Raw genomic sequence first — 20,700 nt, forward strand, 5'->3', positions numbered from 1 at the left:
ACACCCAGAGCCCCCTGCTACTCACCATCATCCAGTGACCACAGGCTACTAAAGCAGGCGGCCCATTATCCATGGGGGTACAGGACCCCCGGGATCTCTAGTTCCAGCCTCACTAATGATATGGGTTTTTTTGTTTGTTTTTTTAAAAATATTTATTTATTTATTTTTGGCTGTGTTGGGTCTTCGTTTCTGTGCGAGGGCTTTCTCCAGTTGCGGCAAGCGGGGGCCACTCTTCATTGCGGTGCGCGGGCCTCTCACTATCGCAGCCTCTCCCGTTGCGGAGCACAGGCTCCAGACGCGCAGGCTCAGTAGTTGTGGCTCACGGGCCCAGTTGCTCCGCGGCATGTGGGATCTTCCCAGACCAGGGCTCGAACCCGTGTCCCCTGCATTGGCAGGCAGATTCTCAACCACTGCACCACCAGGGAAGCCCTAATGATATGTTGTATTGTAAGGAATGAACAACTCACGCTGTGTCTCCACCCATAACAGTAGGACTAATTAAATTGTCCCAGGGAATATTCTGGAAGGAAGGGTCTGTGAAAGGCTTATACACCCTTGGACATAAAATGTAGACTAAGTGCTATGATTTTTAGCGAGCTGTCTTTCATGTCACACACAAATCTCTCTAGTCCTCTGAATAAACACTTCAGCCTCCTTGTCCATCAGCTGGTCCCTGTCATGCCACCAGCAGGGTCAACCATAGAAGCCAGAAGATAAGAACAAAAGAGACCAAAAGTAGGGAAAGAAGGCAGTTTACCTACAAGGCAAACGTCTTATCTCAGCTTGTTTCCTTTTCTTACCCCTCAGAGATTTGGAGAATAATATTTTCCAACATCAGGCTTCTGTTTTTAACCAACATTTTTAAAAACAAGGGACTCAGAGTGACAAACAAGAGACAATTTTACACTGAGGTGGTCTGCTGGTGATGCAGAAGGAACTCCGGATGCCGAGATGGGAGATGTGCTTTCAGGTCTGCCTCCACTACCAGTGGGCTGTGTGATGATGGTAGGAGAGTACACTCCTTCAGTGGTAAGACTCAGTTTCCCCACCTCTGTGTAAGTCAGCTAAGATAAATCGTCCCCAATATGTTTACAGCACTAAACTCCTATGAATCCTGGAATAACGTACACAGAAGCTAACACACAGTATCCACACACGCCTTATATTGACAGTGTTAGGGGCCCATAAGCCCAAGGATTTATTACTATCTTCATGGCTTCTGACAGGGCATTGTTCACTTCTTAGATGTAGGAATAAATTTTATCTCCCTGAGAGAAATATAAACTTATGCAAGAACAACATATTCCAACACAACTGTATCATTAACAAGTTTCCCAGGTATTTCAGATTACAAAAAGATCCAAAGACCATGTTTTGAAAACCTCTGGTCTAGACGTGCATATCCCATACTATTAAGCAGGAAGAGACGAAAGGCAAGAAAAGACGCTTTTAATATTTGAAAGAAACCAGTAATAAAATTGCCACTTAAATGTGATCATTCTCAAAGTGTAGAGGGAAATTTTTGAAAACACAGATTCCTGAGCTGTATTGCTTATCTATGAAATCAGATCTGTAGGAAGGGAGTATAAATGGCCCAGACACAGGTATATTTGCAGAACCCCTAAGGCCATGCTGCTGATGGCCCAGGTTTTGGAAACCACTGTTAGAAAGCAAAGCCTCAGCAGCCAAGTTTGGCAAGTATGTCAGTCCCCCTCCTCAGTGCCCAGCAGAAGTCATCTCTCCTCTTACTTGTGAACATCTGTGATAATCGTCGTGGAGAGCGGGCTTGTTTGTTAATGGGGGGAAGAAAAGCTATTTACCTAGTTTGCAAGCCAAGGGAGAGCTTAATTAGTGTCAGAGCAGATACCATTTCCTCCTCTCTCCTTGCCCTAGGAACTCATAGGGATGACGAGAGGATTTTTAATTAATGTTTGAAAAGCATTCTGAGATCCCTGGATGAGAGGCTGTGGAGAAGGGCACAACATGATTATTGTTGTTATTAATAGTAGTTGTATTAATAGAAATAATGAAGTTCTCTAAAGTGATTTTTTAGAAAATCTATGACATCCATCGCCGGTGTATTTTTGTGGCAAAACTTTTGGAGAGAATGAAAGAAAAAGGGAAAGAGATATAAAGAAAATTAAAAATGTTTTTTTTCCCTTTTTTTTTTTTTTTACCCATTAGAACTAGGTAAAACATTTTGAGGTTCTAGTATAAAAACCCTATGAAAAGTTCTTATACATTTCCAAGGTAAACTAAAATACAACTATTAATTTCTATGATACAGTGAAAGATTCTGGAGAAATACAGTTATGATGCAAAGAACTCAGGGCTGGGAAACAGATGTTTTGAATTTGGGGCTTATCATTTGCAATTTACTGACTTACCATTTACTAATTATTTAACCTTGCGCAAGTCACATTGTCTAAGTTTCTTTATTGGTAAAACTGGGAGATATTGAAATATGTTCTACCCAACTCACAGACTAATGAAGATGGATGGAAATGGAAATGATAAATGTGGGAAAATTTTATGCCTGTAAGTTATACAGATGTTACAGATGATGATAATGATAATGATGACAATGATTCCACTAAGAATCAAATTGTAAGATGTAGAAAGGAATGTACATTTCTTATGGATTTTTTAAATATATGTTTTGTGTTATGAAGTAAAACTATTCTACAAGGCTCACAATAAAAAGCAGCTTCCATTCCAGTCCTTATTCCAAGAGATGCTCCTTTTCAATTCTTCAGCTGTTTCTTTTGATGTTTATCTTTAGATTGCTAATTAATATGGTTGAACTGTTATATCTTGCTTTGTACAAATAGTTATTCATTTCCTATTATAATAGCTATATTAACTTTCTTATACTACCACCCTCACTTACCTCCCTCCTTTCTATGGATATAGTCAGATTTACCTTTGTTGAAACTAATATTTATGATTTACATCATTACTACTGCAAAAATATTGTTTATTTCTAACCAACTAGTATACTATTATTACATTTCCTCTCATGCAACTCCTTGTTTTTCTTAGGGTTATTAATTGCCTAACGTTTTTTTTTTATTTCCTTAGATTTCTATCTACTTCACACTCATTCTTTCCATATATTCTTGCAGAGCTTTTAACCTCTTCTTAACACTGCTATATTTTCTACATTGTCAAATGCATCAGATAATACAGTATTTTTTTTTTTCATAGACACTTCCCTCCTGGAGTCTCCAGTCTTCCTACTGTAATTGAACAATACCATGTCAGAGGCCACAAAAACAGTAATAAATCCTTAGACCTATGATCCCTCAACATTGTGAACATAAGGCATGTGTGGATTCTATGCATTAGCTCCTATGTATGTTGTTCCAGAATTCATAAGACTTTAGATCTAGTAAGCATACTGGGGACAATTTATTCCTAGCATACTCATAATATGGAGGTGGGGAAACTGAGACACAGAGAGTACATTCTCTGGAAGTGGAAGCAGACCTGAAATCACATATCTCAGCTTTAGTTTTGCTAGAAGTGACTGATCACCAATACTTCTATCATTTGTATTATAAATGACAAATATATTAAAAAGCTGCCACCAAGAATACTATACCTAGCAAAGCTGTCCTTCAGAAATGAAGAAGGGGGCTTCCCTGGTGGCACAGTGGTTGAGAATCTGCCTGCCAATGCAGGGGACACGGGTTTGAGCCCTGGTCTGGGAAGATCCCACATGCCGCGGAGCAACTAGGCCCGTGAGCCACAACTACTGAGCCTGCGCATCTGGAGCCTGTGGTCCGCAACAAAAGAGGCCACGACAGTGAGAGGCCCGTGCACCGCGATGAAGAGTGGCCCCCGCTTGCCACAACTAGAGAAAGCCCTTGCACAGAAACAAAGACCCAACACAGCCAAAAATAAATAAATAAATACATAAATTTAAGAAATGAAGGAGGAATAAAGATATTCCCAGACCAAAAAAAAAACCAAAAAAAGCTAATATCATTACCACTAGATCTGCCTTACAAGAAATGCTATCTAGAGATTATTATACTAAGTGAAGTAAGTCAGACAGAGAAAGACAAATATCATGTAATATCACTCATATGTGGAATCTAATTTTTTAAAATGAAACAGACAAAACAGAAACAGACTCACAGATATCAAAAACAAACTTATGGTTTACAAAACAGACTCACAGATATCAAAAACAAACTTATGGTTACCAAAGGGGAAAGGTGGGTGGTGGGGAAGGGACAAATCAGGAGCTTGGGATTAACATACACACACTACTATATATAAAATAGATAACCAACAAGGACCTACTGTATATCACAGGGAACTCTACTCAATATTCTGTAATAACCTACATGGGAAAAAAACCTGAAAAAAAATGAATATATGTACATGTATAACTGAATCACTTTGCTGTACACCTGAAACTAACACAACATTGTGAATCAACTATACTCCAATAAAATTTTTAAAAAAAGAAATGCTAAAAGGAGTTCAAGTTGAAATGAAAGAACACTAAGTAATAACATGAAAATATATAAAAGTATAAAAACTCATTGGTAAAGGTTAATATATAGTGAAGTTCACTATACCCTATTACTGTAATGGTGGTGTGTAAAGTGCTTTTATATTAGTATAAAAGTTAAAGAATATTAAAAATAACTATTGCTCCAATAATGTGTTAATTACACAACATAAAAAGAGGTAAAGTAAGACATTAATAGCATAAAATGTGGGTAAGGAGAAGTAAAAAGGTAGGGCTTTTGTATAAGATTGAAGGTCAGTTTTTATTAGCTTACCATAGACTGTTATATCTGTAAGCTGTTTTATGTAAGCCTCATGGTAACCAAAAACAAAAAAAACAAAAAACCCTAAAGTAGATACACAAAAGATAAAAAGAATGGAATTAAACCATACCACTAAAAAAAATAAATAAATCACAAGGGAAGACTGCAAGAGAGGAACAAAAAAACTAAACAGAAAACAACAAAATGGCAACAGTAATTTTTATCAAAAATTAGTAATATTTTTTAACTATCAAAAATTACTTTAAATGTAAATGGAATAAATTCTCCAATCAAAAGATATAGGGTGGCTGGATGAACTTTTTAAAAAGATTCAACAACATGCTGCCTTGTAAGAGATTCACTTTAACCTTAGAGACACACATAGGTTGAAAGTAAAGTGATGGAACAAAATATTCCATGCAAATGGTAACCAAAAGAGAGTAAGGGTGTCCATACATATATCAGATAAAAGAAACTTCCCATCAAAAATCAGTCACAAGAGACTAAGAAGAAGATCATTATATTGTGATGAAGGGGTCAATTCAAGAGGGCATAAAAATTATAAGTTTAAAGCAAATATTAGCCAAACAATAGACAACATTACTATAATAGTACAGAACTTCAGTACCCCACTTTCAACACTGAAAAGATCATCCAGACAGAAAACCATAAGGAAACATTGGACTTAAACTATACTTCATACCAAATGGGCCAAACAGACTTATAAAGAACCTTTCATCTAACAGAACCAGAACACACATTCTTCTCAAACTCATATGGAACATTCTCCAGAATAGATATGTTGGGACACAAAGCAAGCCTGAATACATTTAAGAAGATTGAGATCATATCAAATATCTTTTCTGACCAAAGTGGTATGAAACTACAAATCAATAACAGGAAAAAAACCTGGAAAATTCACAAATACAGAGAAATTAAACAACACACTCTTGAACAACCAATGGATCAAAGAAGAAATCAAGAGATATCAGAAAGTATTTTGAAACAAATGAAAATGAAAACCTATCATTCCAAAACATATGGGATGCAGCAAAACAGTTCTAAAAGGGAAGTTTACGGAGATAAATGCCTAAATTTAGAAGAAAGAAAGATCTCAAATAAACAACTTTACACTGCAAGGAATTTTTTTAAAAGAAAAATTAAGTCCAAAGTTAGCAGAAGTAAGGAAATAATAAAAATTAGAGCAGAAAAACAAATGAAATAGAGAGTAGAAAAACAATAGAAAAAAAAATCAATGAAACTGAGCTGTTTTTTGAAATAAAAAAATTGACAAAACTTTAGCTAGACTTAATCAAGAAAAAAAGAGAAAAGAATAAATGAAACTATAAATGAAAGAGGAGACATTACAATTGACACCACAGAAATACAAAGGATTAGAAGAGGTTACTATGAACAATTATACTCCAACAAGGTGGATAACCTAGAAGAAAATTAATAAGTATCTAGAAACATACAACCTATTAAGACAATGAGAAAGAAACAGAAAATCTGAACATACCAATAATGACTAAAGAGATTGAATCAGTAATCAAAAACTTCCAACAAAGAAAAACCCAGGACTAGATGGCTTCACTGGTGAATTCTACCAAACATTTAAAGCAGAATTAATGCCAATCCTTCTCAAACTCTTCCAAAAACTGAAAAGGAGTGAACACTTCCAAACTCATTTTACAAGGCCATCATTACTAACTATCATCATTACCTTACCAAAGCCAGGTAAGGACACAAGAGAAGAAAACTATAGTCAATATCCCCAATGAATATAGATGGAAAAATTCTCAGCAAAATACTAGCAAATCAAATTCAATATCATATTAAAAGGATCATACACCATGAACAAGTGCGGTTCAACACATGCAAATAAATAACATACACCACATTAATAGGATGAAGGATAAAATTCATATGATCCTCTCAATAGATGCAGAAAACATCAAATCTTTTCATGATTAAAGCTCTCAACAAATTGGATATAGAAGGAACATACTTCAACATAATAAAGGCTATATATGACAAACCCATAGATAATATCATATTCAATGGTGAAGAGTTGAAAGCTTTTCCTCTGAGACCAGGAACAAGACAAGGTGTCCACTCTCACCACTCTATTCAACATAGTAATGGAAATGTTAGCCAGAGTAATTAGGCAAGGAAAAAAAGGTATACAAATTAGAGAGGAAGAAGTAACACTGCATCTGTTTGCTAATGACATAATCTTATATATAGAAAACCCTAAAGATTCCACCAAAAACTGTTAGCACTAATAAACAAATTCAGTGAAGTTGCAGGATACAAAATCAACATACAAAAATCAGCTGAGAAAGAAATAATATCTGCAAGAGAAATAAAGAAAATGATCCCATTTACAACAGTTTCAAAAACAATAAAATATTAAGGAATATATTTAACCAAGGAGATGAAAGATATATCCACTGAAAACTATAAGACTCTGATGAAAGAAACTGAAGGCACAAACAGAATGATATCCCTTGTTCATGGATCAGAAGAATTAATATTGTTAAAATGTGCATATTACACAAAGCCATCTATAGATTCAATGCAATCCCTATCAAAATTCCAATGGTATTTTTCACAGAAATAGAAAAGACAATCCTAAAATTTGTACAGAACAATAAACGACCTCAAATAGACAAAGCAATCTTGAGAAGGAAGAACAAAGCTGAGAACATCACATTTCCTGCTTTCAAACTATACACCAAAACTATCATAATGAAACAGTATGGTAATGGCATGAAAACAGACACACAGACCAATGGAACAAAACTGAAAGCCCAGAACCAGGGACTTCTCTGGTGGTCCAGTGGTTAAGACTCCGCGCTCCCAATGCTGGGGGCCCGGATTTGATCCCTGGTCAGGGAACTAGATCCCGCATGCCACAATAAAGATCCCACATGCCACAACAAAGATCCCGCATGCCGCAACAAAGATCCCACATGCTGCAATGAAGAGCCAGTGCAGCCAAATAAATATTTTTTAAAAATAAAATAAAATAATTGGTGCTGGGAAAACCAAATATCCATATGCAAAAGAATAAAACTGGACCTTTGTCTTGCATGACTCACTAAAACTAACTCAAAATTAATTAAACACTTAAGACCTGATGTAAACTCCTAGAAGGAAGCACAGAGAAAAAGTTCCTTGACATTGGTCTTGGTAACAATTTTTTGTATCTGACAACAATGTTTTGTGTATGATACCAAAAGCACAAGCAACAAAAGCAAAAACAAACAGACGAGACTATATCAAACAAAGCAGCTTCTGCACAGCAGTAGAAATCAACAAAATGAAGAGGCAACCTATAGAATGGGAGAAAGTAGTAACAAACCATATATCTGATAAGGGGTTAATATTCAAAATGCATAAGAAACTCATAAAACTCAATAGCACACACACAAAAAATACAATCCAAATTAAAAGTGGGCAGAGGACCTGAAGACATACAAATGGCCAATAAGTATATGAAAAGATGCTCTACATCATTAATTACATGGAAATGCAAATCAAAGTCACAGTGATATATCACCTCACACCTGTCAGAATGGCTATTATCAAAATGACAAGCAGTAAGAAATGATAGCAAGGATGTGGAGAAAAGGGAACTCTGGGGTACTGTAGGAGGCAATGTTAATTGGTGCAGCCATTATGGAAAACAGTATGGTGGTTCCTCAAAAGATTAAAAATAGAACTGCCATATGATCCAAAGTCCTATTTTGGGGTATATTTCTGAAAGAAATGGAATTACAATCTCAAAGAGATATCTTCACTCCCATGTTCACTGCAGCATTATTCACAATAGCCAAGACATGGAAACAACCCAAAAGTCCATCAACAGATGAATGGATAAAGAAAATGTGGTATATATACATATACATATAAAGGAATATTATTCAGCCATAAGAAGGAAGGAAATCCTGCCATTTTTGGCAACATGGATGGACCTTGAGTGCATTATGCTATGTGACATAAGTCAGACAAAGAAAGAACAAATACTATATTAATCTTTAAAAGCTGAACTAATAGAAACAGAGAGTAGAATAGTGGTTGCCAGGGGCTTGGAGTTGGGGAAAATAGGGAGATGTTGGTCAAAAGGTATAAACTTCCAGTTATAGGATAAATAAGTTCTGGGGGCTCAAATGTAAAGCATGGTGACTATAATTAACAATACTGTATTATAATCTTGAAAACTGCTAAGAGAGTAAATCTTAAATGTTCTCACAACAAAAGAAAATGACAATTTTGTTAGGTGATACATGTGTTAACTAACCTTATTGTGGTAATTATTTTACAACATATGCATGTATCACGTTATTAGGCTATACACCTCAAACTCACAATGTTATATATGTATTATATCTCAATAAAGCTGGGAAATTTTATTACAAAGCTACAATAATCAAGACAATGTAGTGCTTACATAAGAATAAACATATATATCAATAAAATTGAGAGTACAGAAATAACTTCTTACATTTTTGCAAGGGTCAATTCAATGCATGGGGAGGGGTGGGAAAGGTGCTGAAATAACTGAATATCCACATGCAAAAGAGTAAAGTTGTACCCTGACCTCACAAAAGATATAAATATTAACTTAAAATGAATCATAGACTTAAATGGAATCTCTAAGGCTATAAAACTCTTAGTCAAAATCTTCAGAGTAAATCTCTTCAATCTTTGATTTGGCAATGGTTTCTTGGAAATGACACCAAAAGCACAAGCAGAAAAAGAAAAACAAATCGGACACTATCAAAATTAAAACGTTGTGTGCATCAAAGCACACTATCAATAGACTTATTGTGGTGATCATTTCTCAGTATACATAAATATTAAATCATTATGTTGTACACCTGAAACCAATATAATGTTATATCAGTTATACCTCAATTTTTTTTTAAAAAAAGCACACTGTCAAGGGAGTGAAAAGACATCCACAGAAAATGAGAAAATATTTACAAATCTTATATCTGATAAATGTCTTGAATGAAGAATATATAAAGGACTTGGAAATCCACCATTAAAAGACAAATAACCCAAGCAAAGGATCTGAATAACCATTTCTCCAAGAAGATATTCTCCCAAGGAATGTTCAACATCAGTAGGTGAAATACAAATCAAAACCATAGATACTACTTCATATCCACTGGGATTGCTTAAAAAAAAAAACACACAACCAATAACAAGTGCTGGCAAGGATGCAGAGAAATTGGAAGCTTCATGAATTGTTCATGGAATTGTAAAATGATGCAACCACTTTAGAAAACAGTTTGGCAGTTTCACAAAAAGTTAAACATAGTGTTTCCATATGACCCAGAATTCTATTCCTAGATACATGCCCAAGAGAAGTGAAAACACATGTCCACACAAAAACCTCTACACAAATGCTCATAGTAACATTATTCATAATAGCAAAAAAGTGAAAACCTTAATGCCGTCAACTGATGAATGCAAAAATAAATTATATCCATACAATGGAATATTATTCAGCCATACAAAGGAATAAAACATTGATATGTTATTATTCAGCCATTAAAAAGGAATAAAATGATATAAGCTATCAGTATTTCAATGATGAACACGAAATATACTACGCTAAGTGCAAGAAGCTAATCACAAAAGACCATATATTGTATGATTTCATTTTTATTAAGTGGCCAGAATGGTAAATCCATAGGGAGAGAAAGCAGTTAGTAGTTGTCAGAAGCTGGGGGAATGAGAGCATGGGGAGTTAGTACTAATGGAGTTTGATTTTGAGGTGATGTAAATGTTCTAGAATGAGACAGTGGTTACTCATAACCTGTGAGCACAGTAATAGACCATTAAATTGTACACTTAAAAAAAAGACCCTCACACAGCTTATCATATGCTATGACATATGTCAAAATCTACTCAGAAATTATGAAAAGATAGCAATATTCTGTGTCAGTAAAGATACATAATAATTACTCTGTGTAATAAAATTAGTTTCTTAATAACAGGTAAATTTGCTTTATTAAAATTACTATAGTAAACATCTTTTTAACCTAAAACACTATTGGTGCTGAATAAATTTGCCTTATTGAATGATATTTTGTTTCATTTTTACTATCTAGACCCCTTCAGAGAACATCTTTAGAAAAAAGAATTTTCACCCTTAGCTTATCCTTCTCAATTGTCTAAAACGTACGTGTATGTCTGTAAGACATGTATATCTGGAAAAGAACAAAAAAGGAGAGAGAAATTCACTTGATTGGTGTCACCATTTTTACCGTTTTTCAGGTGTTTACTGAACTAACCGGTTTGCTTGGGAGTTGTATGGATGTACCACTGAGTTGTAAAACAAAATGCAATTCTCAGACACAGGACTCCAGGACTTCCTTTCTCTCAAACAGTTCTACATCACAGAAGAACAAGGCTGAGGGCACAGTCTACATCTGGAGTTTCCTGCAGATATAATATATTCTAACTAACACTTTCATCAATAACTTTTTTACTCTCGATTATTGTCTAAATTCCAAAAGCAAAACTAGGCATATCAGCTTTCACTCAAAACCTTTGGGAATAAGTTTAGACTCATACTGCCAGAAAGAAGAAAAGAAGGAATGAATCGAAATTTGAGGCACAGTCACCACTGTAATCAGCATTCTTAAAACTAAATTATAAAACGGAAACAAACTTCACCAATGAAAGTAATAAGGAGAAAAATATTACTTATGGTCATCGAGTGGTTATCATTCTCAAATGTTGGCCCACTGAAATGGTGTCCAATATACACTGAGAATCTGGAGGGCTTTGGCTCCTCTAGCTTTTTAAAACGATGACATCATCTCACAAGGGACAAAAAGGAAATGCCACCCATTGAATTACAGCCTTTATTTAATATCCTAAAGCTAACTCAATATTACTGTGATCATTCTGTTGTAGCTACTAGTAATAACTTGCATTTTTACCATGCTGTGTTCAAAGCACTTATACATTTATTTAATTTTATTATCATAGTCATCATCTAAAGTCAGAAGAGATTAAATATTATTAGTATCATTTTCCAGATAAATCAATTGAAATACAGGTTTAACTTCTTGGCTTGACAACCTAGTTTTCACAGGCCCTTATACCTTTCCCTTCTCAAGACATTTCTTTGTAAAATACCACAAAAATATTTGGAACAGAAACCAGTGACTAATCTATTCCCTAATAAGCATTCACATATTTTTCGAACTAGCTCCTTAGAACAATTTATATCTTTTTTATAATTAACATTTTTTATAAATAACAAAGCAGAATGCAACAAAGTTTTAAGTCCAATTATATGCTACAACATACAGTCCCCTAAAGACTAAATACCTGACCTCCAGAGGAAGTTTAAAAGAGCCAGTCACCACCTACTGAAAGCATCTTCAATTTGTGTTTAAGCTTGTCTCTTAGCTAACACTGTCTTTGTGAGGCATTCTACACCAGAGATTATTTGCACATTTCCCCATGAAAAATGGGCCTAGGATATGACAAAATGGGATTGATGTCACATTTAATAAATTTATTAAGCAATTATTCTAAAAACTTTGGAGAATGAGAAGGTACTTCAAGACTCCTTTTAGGATAATTTTACTAAAGGAATAGATCAACAGTATTCATGCACAGCGTGTTTTTGCATTTATTATTATTCAGTAAATATTTATCATTAATTTCTAACTATGGGTCAGGTTTACTCTTGGCACTAACAATATAGTACTAAACAATAAGAAGGTCTTTGCCCTCAAGGAGCTTACATTACAGTAGATGGAAATGGAAAATAAACAAATTTAAAAGAATATTGGAGACTGGAAGCTTATACAGAGAGAACTAAAATGGGGCAGTGTAAGAGAATAATTGAGTAGATATTTTTGAATGGATATTTAAACTGATATTTAAATGACCAGGAGAAACAAATTGAGCACAGATATTGAAAGATCACCACAGGGTTCTAAAATGGAATGAGCTTGTAACTTTTCTAGAAATAGTCTTTGGGTTCTTTTTTTTTAATCTCCGCCCCCCACCATCTTTGTAAACTAATCCTTTGTTGAAAGCAATCTATGGCAAAGTTGTATAATTTTCTTTGGGAAATAAAAGATGGGTATGTATATGAGTTAAATTTTAAAAAAAAAAGGAAAGAGCTTAACTTGGCCAAAAAAAAAAAAGAGAGAGAGAATCCTACTGTGACTAACCTATAGTGGTTACCAGATGATGTTGGAGGGCTAGGCCACAGCCAGATTACATGGGATATTTTGGTAAACCAGAACAAGGGTTTGTTTGTATACTAATAGGAAAGATCAAGCATGTTGGGAATGGTGGGAGAAATGGATGACGGTAGACAGAGGAGTATCATAACTCAACAATATGATACTAGTTTTCCCTTGCCACGCTTATTTTATCCACTGTTTTGGGGGTGACTGAATTGAAGTAGAAGTATACTGACCACCCTATAACAGCGGCAAAGATTTCCAGTAAAGATAACTCCATTAGTTCTGACTTCGATGCAACCTCTCTGTTCCAAACAATGAGCAATAATACCGAAAGGTAAAAATAGAAATATGAAAAAGTTATAAATATCTCAAAATCAAGATAAACATCTCTTGAATGAAAAGTGGTCAGCCAGGCTGAAGCCATGAGCTGTAGACCTCTAAGTCTGAAAAAGAGAGTGACAGCATGCAGGGAGACAGAGACAGAAACCAGGCTATTACTTGAAGCAAAAGACTCTGGTGGGGCTATTTCCCTCTTGGCATAAAAGACTGAAATATATTCCCACCATGTGCCTAGAACAGTGGTTCTCCACTGGAGGTGCTTTTGTCTCCCAGGAAACATCTGGCAATGTCAGGAAGTATTTTGGTTGTCAGAACTGGGGATGTAAAGATGCTACTCACATCTAGTGCATAGAGGCTAGAGATTCTGTAAAACATTCTACAACACATACAGACACAAAAAGCCCCCCACAGAACAGAATTATCTGGTGCAAACTGTCAACAGTGCTAGCATGTAAATAGTGCAGTACTGAGTGCCAAGTCTCAACACTGAGAAACCATAGTCACTTAAAGCCTAGAGACATCAAAAACACAGGCCAAGTCTCTCAACCAAAAACTAAACTAAGCGCTCCACTGGCTCAGTGATTACACCTGTGAATTCACCAATACTGCTTAGAAGCAGGAGCCACAAAATGAATAATGAGACCTGCTTATGGACTGCAGTCCTAAAAGTCAATCATTAAACCCCTAGGCAGGGAAGAGTGGGAACAGAAAAGGAGTGTGAAGAAACATCAATTCAAAATTAAACTTTCAATCAAAACTCCAAAACGTGAAGAAACGCTAAGAAAAACAAACACAACCAACAATTAGAACATGAATGCACTTCAAATGTAATTATACAATCAACAGGAAAACATGATCTACTAAAATTGTCCAATTTCAAATTTCTTAATACAAGGAGACTACAAAGCAATGCCCACAAAGTTTGAAGAAAGAAAGTGTGACATAAGACATAACCAAACTCTGGTCCAAATATAAAGGCAAGAGAAAAATAATTTTTAAAATAAAAAATTAAAATATAGTTCTCAAGAGTTTTCTATAGAAATTACCAGAGAATGAACAAAGTACCTGTGGCACAAGAATGAATGTATAATGAATCCATTTTATCATAAAATTAAAATAATGTGGAGGCTATATAAAAGAGAATATAAATGGACAAAAAAGAGGTAAATAAAGCTGATGGGGAAGGGAAAATGAGAGGCAGTGAATATGCATGGACTTCTTCGTCTCTTATCACCAAGTATCAAAAGATATTCTACAGGTATAATAAATCAAGTAATCATGGCATAGATATATTTAAAGACATAAAGGTAACACTAATAAAAAATAACAGTCAACAAAAAATATCTCATGGCAAAATAGAAAGATGAAAACGGAGAAGTTAAAACTGTACTAATTCCATCATTGCTTGTACAAAGGAATCAACAGTACAGTTGTTTGTTCGCAAACTGGCCCCCATACACAGAGAAAGGCAAGGAGAAACCAAAGAAACAGGCCACGCCAGATTAGTAGGTGGCGGGTTAACTAAGCAAGGGAACTCACCAGGCTTGTCTGGGGCAGCTGCACGACGAGTATGAGACAGGCTGGGACCTGGGACCCTGTGCTGCAGTGCTTGCACCTGAACAGACATCTCCTCCAGCAACAGAATTCGAAGAAACTATAAGGAAGCAAATTTAACTGCACACACACGCAGGAGGGGCAAGTTATAAACAGTAAGATACAAAAAAGCCAAAAGCCGACTGCTGCTTCTGAGGCGGTGTCGGGAGCAAAAGCAGGGTACTGCGCATGATCCCGGCGCTCAGCACTGCCAATGGGGTGGGCAGACCACGTAAGCCACGCCTCCAGGCCGACCCACCCATCGCCCCGCCCTCACCCCATTTAATGAACCAGCTCGCCCACGCTACTCAAAGAGTGAGCAAGGGCACCTGTTAGTTGTTTTGCCCTCGTCCTGCACAACGGGCCCCAATAAAGCCTTGCCTGAACTCCTTGTCTGGCCTGTTATCAATTTCTATTGATTAAAGAGTCCAAGAACCCAGGTCGGTAACAAGTAGATACTCTACACCTGCCTACTAGAATCTTAAAAGTTTATACAGAGGGCTTAAAACGAGGTTTAAGTCACCTGCACAGTCCGGATCATCTCAACACATTGCTCTCTCAAGGCTGCCGCTTTGAAAACAGCTCCCACTGTGGGAACAGAGAGCAAGGTGTGCACTGCAAGGACAGGGGAGGGGGTGAGGAACCTCCCATTGCCCTGGTCCGGCTCTAGGGTCAACCAGCAGTCACATCCTCTTGATGACCTCCTATAACCACAGTTCATAAAAATAAAAAAGGAACTGCTAGGACTTCCCTGGTGGTGCAGTGGTTAAGAATTTGCCTGCCAATGCAGGGGACACAGGTTCGAGCCCTGGTCCGGGAAGATCCCACATGCCGTGGAGCAACTAAGCCCGTGCACCACAACTATTGAGCCTGCACTCTAGAGCCCACAAGCCACAACTACTGAAGCCCATGCGCCTAGAGCCCGTGCTCTGCAACAAGAGAAGCCACCGCAATGAGAAGTCCACACACCGCAACGAAGGGTAGCCCCCCACTCGCCGCAACTAGAGAAAAGCCCGCGCGCAGTAACGAAGACCCAATGCAGCCAAATATAAATAAATAAATAAATAATTTTTTTAAAAAAAGGAACTGCTAAAACAAAAGTATGGTCAGGGGCAGCACAGAGCGTGGGGACCTGGGTCTGCAGCCTGCACTCTGCCGAGTGGGTGCCTGCCTTGTCCTGCCCACCATGGCCCTGGGGGCTGCGGGTGGCTGATGTCTAAACGCTGTGCACTGCCATGCTCTGCTCTCCCTGCATAAATTCACAGACAGATGTGAGTGGGTACCAGCAGAAAACGGTGTTGGTACAGTGGGAATCAGCAATTTTGCACAGGAAGCTTCGGGAGGTGTTTACCATAGTCTGCCTGAAGTTGGGACAAAATTGAACAAACAAGAGGAGGTTGGTGCTTTGGAAAGTGTGAAAGCTGCTGGTGAACTCTATTCTCCTCTATCAGAAGTAACTGAAATGGATGAAGCTCTAGCAGAAAACCCAGGACTTGTCAACAAATCTTGTTAGGAAGATGGTTGGCTGATCAAGAGGACACTCAGTAATCCTTCAGAACTAGATGAACTAATGAGTGAAGAAGCATATGAGAAATACATAAAATCTATTGAGGAGTGAAAATGGAACCCCTAAATAAACTAGTTTGAAACTAAAAAGAAAAATCTGTGAAAATATTTATACATAGAAATATACAAATCATTATCGTGAAAAAGGGAATATACAAGTGTTGACTTGAAACAGATAGACTGCCAGATACTTCCCCAGCAACGATGGATTTATTCAGGATAGCAGAGAATTGCAATTCAGGGTCTGCAACCATGAGCAAATTCCCCACAGGACAAGGGAAGAAGAACACTTTTATAGAGGGGAAAAGGAAGTTGGGAGCATTATTCTTAACAGAGTCCATGGCTTTTCACTGGCTGAGTCCTTGCCCGGAAAGAAGGAGTCTGTCTTCTTCCTTTTGGGCTCTGCTATCAGTTCAGGCCCTGAGAGCTCCCCCTGATAGTCTCCCAACTCTATTTAATTGAGATTTCTGTTTATTAATTTTTACAGAAGGAATTAAACATAAGAGAATTAAGAACAAATATATGTCATATAAATAAACAACTATGTGTTTTGTACATATAGTATAAGAGTATGTCAAAAGAGGAAAGCAAGGCAAGATTCAGTTCACTGCAAAACTCAAAAGACACTGTCCTAATCTAGGCTTCCCTGAAAAAGTAGCCTGATCCAGGTGGTAAATTTGGGGACGTAATCACAAGGATCAGGAGTGGAGGACTGAGAAAGGTGAAATAGGAAAACAGTGTGTCATGAAGCTGATTATCCCTGGGGCACCTAGGCATGATCCCACTGGGAGCTCTGTGCAGCCACGTGAATATACTTCAAAATTGTCCACCCAAGAGATGGAAAAGGAGACTATCTACCCATTGTCCCCTGTCCCCATTAGTCATGAATTTTTGCCCATAATAACAGCTGAGCAGGTATATACAGATACATAGCTTCGTGTTACAGACAAGGTGAGTGCTCAGATTACACATACAGAGAGCCAGTTGCTGCAACTACAGCTGAAAAGTGAAACAACAGTGAAAAGTGGACCAAGAGAATGTGAGGTAGGGCAAACAACTTAGCAAACGCTTATTGGGTAAATGCACATAGAGGAAAATTTCAGACAAGGTTGGATTTAGAGCAAATATTATTTAAAGGGTACACTTCACAGGGAAGATCTAAAAATTACAAATATCTTTGTAATAAATAATACACAGCCATTTTCATAAAGCAACAGAAAACACAAGGAGAAAGACACAGAAGACAAGATTATAACAAAATTTTCAGGAATGACTCTGGAGTCCAAAAAGAAATCAAAGTGAAATAGGCAGAATATATTTTGAACATAACAATTAAATAGAAAAGAAGAGAGAAAGTGTAAGAGATACTCTTCAAAACAGTAACTGGCCCTGATGCCTTTATCAAGAAATTCTAGCACAGGGAGATCACCTCGGTGCTTTGTGACCCCCTAGAGGGGTGGGATAGGGAGGGTGGGAGGGAGGCACAAGAGGGAGGGGATATGGGGATATATGTACACATATAGCTGATTCACTTTGTTATACATTAGAAGCTAACACAACATTGTAAAGCAATTATACTCCAATGAAGATGTAAAAAAAAAGAAATTAACACAACATTGTGAATCAACTATACTCGAACAAAATTTTAAAAAAAAGAAATTCTACCAAACCTTTTCTCAATTGACATATAATTGACCTATAACATTATATTAGTTTCAAGTGTAAAACATAATTCAATATTTGTATATATTGCAAAATGATCACCATAATAAATCTAGTTAACACCCATCACCACATAAAGTTACAATTTTTTTCTTGTGAACTTGTAAGATCTACTCTCTCAGCAATTTTTAAATACAATATTATTAACTATAGTCACTATGCTGTACATTACCTCCCCATGACTTATTTATCAAGAAACAGATAGCTCCAGTACTATTTCAACTCTTCCAGAAAATAAATTGTAAAAGGAAGTCACCCAGATAAGTTTCATGAAGCAAGTATAACAATGGTACCAAACCTGACAAAGATAGCAACCACAAAAAAGCAAACTATAAACCAATTTCATTTACAAATATTGATGCAAATATCAAAAAAAATTAGCAAGTAGAATGCATCAGGATTTTTAAAAATAATAAACCATGCAGGGAGAGACAAAAAATAGGAGTATGGGATTAACAGATACACACTACTATATATAAAATAAACAACAAAGACCTACTATATAGCACAGGAAACTATATTCAATATCTTGTAATAACCTATAATGGAAAAGAATCTGAAAAAAAAATGTGTGTGTGTGTGTGTGTGTGTGTGTGTGTAATCAAATCACTTGGCTATATAGCTGAAACTAACACAATATTGTAAATCAATTACACGAAAACTTAAAAAACAAATAAATAAACCATGATAATATGTTTTATTCAAAGAATGCAAGAATAGTTTAATACTAGGAAATCTGCATATAATTCACCATATTAACAGCTCATAAATAGAAAAATCATACAACAACTACATAGTTGCCGAAAAGGCATTACAAAATTTAACAACTATTCTTCGTAAGAATTTTTTTAAAAAAATAGGTTCTTCTGTGTACGATAGGGAAACACAGCTGGAAAATTTCTCATTAAAGTCCAAGAGCAAGACAAGATGTCTCTTTTCTCCATTAATATTTAATATTATTCTATAAGAAGTAGCCAAAGAAAGAAATGAGGTATAAAAACAGGAAAAACAAAGGTAAGATTTACCATTATTTGAATGAATTAACTATTTACAATAGTAATAATAATAATAATTATTATTATTATTATTATTTAGGAACCCCCAAAAGAATCAAGTGAAAAGCCATTTCAAATAGTAACGTGAATTACTAATTTCATTAAGTAAAAAATAATATACAGAAATCGTAAGTTTTCACATATAAAAACAAGTTAGCAGACATAATGGAAGAAAAATAAGTAGCATTCAAAAAGATAAAATACATAGAAAATGAATTTATAAGAAATGAATACAGTTCATAGGGAGAAATCTTTCAAATGGTACTAAGCAATCCCAAAAAGACAAATACCATATAGAATCATGTTCTTGAATATGTATTAAGAGGATATCAATTTTACCTATATTGATCTATATTTAATGAAATTCCCCCCTAACAATACTCACAGTTTATTTTTAACATGTTGATTCTGATACTCATACTGAAAACATTAATAAGCAAGGAAACCTAGGAAAAGTCTGAAAGAGTAATGAAAGAGAAACTGCACTACCATATGCTAAAATTTATAAAATTACAGAACTTAGCATGAGTAGACAGATCATTCAAACAGAATTGAAAGTTCAGAATTGGACCTAAATATAATCTAGTATATGATAAATGTAGCATTTCATTTCAGTGGGAAAAAGGTAGATTATTCAATACATTGTTTTGAGATACCTGGGTTGCCTACCTGGATTCCTACCTTTCACTTATACAAAAAAAAAAAATATATATATATAGATAGATAGATAGATAGATAGAGCTATATATATACACACATATGTGTATCAGATAGATCAAATATTCAAATTATCAACTTTGTATACAGGTACTACATGTAATTATTAGAGAACTTTTTCTATATAATTTTGGAAGAAGGTCTTTCTAGGCAGGACACAAAGCTCAGAGCTCTAAATGTAAAAATCAATAAATTTGATTAATAATTCGATTTAACTGTCTACTTGGCAAAAAGAAATCATGAATTATATCCAAAAAGGAAGTACATATTGAAAGAAATATTTGATATTCATTATATAAAGCCCTAATTTCTAATTACTTGACATACTTTGAATGCCTAAAATTCCATAAGAAAATGATAAAAAAAATACAAAGAATTTAAACAGATAAGACATAAAAATAACTCTTAAATATATGAAAATTTTTTCAACCCCACTGAAGGGGTTGAAAAATTTCAACCCCACTGAAGGGGATGAGAATGTGCCACTTTGGCATGTTGATTATTTGAGCTGAAGGCAATTGAGATACAGCAGACACAGGAAGAGTTTTCTGCCGTCTCCCTATCTGCCTAAAAGGTACATCTCCTGTAAGAAAGGTATCCTCCCTGTACCAGGAAGAGGTGAGCCCTCTTATCACCAGAGAAAAGGAGTCAATACTGAGATGAGTCTACACAAATAAATCTTACCAA

At 35.8% G+C, this 20,700-nt stretch overlaps 1 pseudogene; it reads left to right on the forward strand.

The window, feature by feature from the left end:
- Nucleotides 1-16,603, forward strand: part of LOC118896378 — a 166,079-nt pseudogene extending 149,476 nt beyond the window's left edge.
- The last annotated feature ends 4,097 nt before the right edge of the window (nt 16,604-20,700 follow it).

This window comes from Balaenoptera musculus, chromosome 6 (genome assembly GCF_009873245.2).
Source record: "Balaenoptera musculus isolate JJ_BM4_2016_0621 chromosome 6, mBalMus1.pri.v3, whole genome shotgun sequence".
NCBI lineage: Eukaryota > Metazoa > Chordata > Mammalia > Artiodactyla > Balaenopteridae > Balaenoptera > Balaenoptera musculus.